This window comes from Cyprinodon variegatus, unplaced genomic scaffold (genome assembly GCF_000732505.1).
Source record: "Cyprinodon variegatus isolate N-32 unplaced genomic scaffold, C_variegatus-1.0 Scaffold645, whole genome shotgun sequence".
Classification (NCBI taxonomy): domain Eukaryota; kingdom Metazoa; phylum Chordata; class Actinopteri; order Cyprinodontiformes; family Cyprinodontidae; genus Cyprinodon; species Cyprinodon variegatus.
The window spans coordinates 409536-411858 of record NW_015151098.1 but is presented as its reverse complement, the minus strand read 5'-3'; positions in this window follow the sequence as shown (position 1 = coordinate 411858).

Here is a 2323-nt window from a genome sequence, read left to right as displayed (position 1 = left end):
ACGCCTCCTGGTGGTGGAAGGGAGAAACACAAAAGACAAGACAGACAAACACAAAACTGGGATCCTGACAAGTTTTCTATCTAAGCTGATTGCATCGACTGATTGTCTAGAATGCAATCACACTAAGCATGCTTGTAAAGCATTTAAGGTGCAGAAAATTATTAGTTAAAAGAATCATCTTGCATAGAATCCAGGACCAGGAGGTGCAACTGAACAGAACCAGACAACATCCACCGTCTTTTGAGATCCCTGAAGTCCTCACTAATCCAGAGTCTCTGGTTTATTTGCTCTGCTCAGTGTCATGGAGGGTAGCACTGCTGCCTCACAGCAAGAAGGTTCTGGGTTCGATTCTGGGCCTGAGGCTTTTCTGCATGGAGTATATGTAACCGGCCTCCGCATTGTGTAATGATGAACCTTTCAATTACTCCAAGTCGGCCAATAAATGTAGTGTTTATTCTGCAAAGACTGAAACAAAACTGTTCAGCAGCAAATAAAAACATCCAGCCGACATCAATCCACCATGCCCATGACAAAAGGAGTGCATAAAAATATAGCATTGCGTGGGAAAAAGCTTGTTCTCAGAAATGCTGCAACAACAAGAACCCTTTCACTCAATAAAAATCATTCCATGTTTAACTAAACAACCCACAAACACGTTAGCTTAAAAACGGCTAAACATTTTTCCTTTTACATCAATTAAACAAAATAAAAAAACTCAACAAGAACTCCATGAAAACTCACCTTCCTCCATTGCAGTAATGAACAGTGTGGTGAAGGAGGAAGGTTTTTCTTTTGCTCCTTGATTTCTAGTGTTTAGTTTTCTTTTCACCATGTTTCTNTCGTCATGGCAAAAATATTTTTTCTCTTCATGTGTGGCCCTAATACTCCGTCGTACATTAATGATGCATGCTGCAAGGTGGTTAGCATTGCTAAGAAGGCCGCCATTTAAAATGCATATGTGAATTTCTCCGTGTAGAATGCATGCTCTCCAACTTTTCCTCCAACAGCCCAAAAATGTATCAGGCTAATTTGCAGCTCCACTTTAGCCTGAGGCATACGTGCACGGTTATTTTCCTCTGTGATGCCGCCGTTCCTCTCGCTGCGGCAGATGGAGTTAGGCTTTGCATGGGATGAAGGAGATCCTCATGGTTTATTAACTTGACAAAAAAAACTCTTATCTTTCTAACAGAGTACTACTGAACCTGCTGGGATTTTATCTCAATAAAAACATTTTCATAATCATTTTTTTATTAATTTATAAGAACATCAATAATTTCCATTGTATGTAGATAAAGTAGAAGGAGATTTACAATTTGAATATTTCCTTTGCAAAACAGATTACAGCTCCTGTCCTGGATATTTGAACCGTGTCCTAAAATATTTGACAAGATTAAGAAGTATAATTAACAGCTTTTTTAACCTAATATTTAGCGAAAAAAATGTATGATTTTGTAGCATCCATTGGTTTGAAAGTTGTTAATCATACATTTATGTTGTTGCCAGTTTTACACAGCTCTGCAGAACAGAAACAGGAATCTAATTTTAAACCGCCTACAGAGTATAAAATCAGCATTTTGCATCATTAGCACATGTTGTAATAGCAATAAGCATGATTAGCACAGGGAGCTGCATAACGGCACCAGCTAATCAATTTCGATTTTTTTTTTTTTTTCACATAAACGCTATATAAATATTCTCTATTCTCATCCCTACTTTAGAGTTATTAAAGAACGTTTATTGTTATACAGTTCTTCCTGTACCACGACTTTGACAAACAAATGGTGCCTTTTCTCTTGCTACCTTTCTTATATTTTTCTAATAAATAGTTCTGCATATAAACAATAATGACGATTTTTAATGTAATCCTGATTCTGTGCAGCCCTATGCAGGTGGAAGCATCACTGTGTACAAAATCAGTCCAATAAAAGTCATTATACATATTTTGGAAATGGGGCAGCGGTTTCAGAGGTGTTCCTTCATGGATGTGCAGCACTTAGCAAAGTTTAACACTTAAATGAAACATTAAAATTTCAGTAGTTTTCATTTCCTGGGTGCAGACTTTCCCAGATAACAAGTCCTAGTCAGCAGGAAGCCTTTTCAGATTACCACAAGATTGCAGGGGCAGGGGCTTGCAGGTGGTGGAGTGGTTAGCNTGGACCCCGCCTCTCACCCATAGGAAGCTGGAGATAGGCACCAGCACCCCTCGCAACTCCAGCTGGAATAAGGGTGATGAAAAGTGGATGGATGATTTCTTTGCTAAACTGCTTTGTCTTTGGAGCAGGTTAAAGAAAACATGAAACAAGAACTTGAAGTGATCATGAAA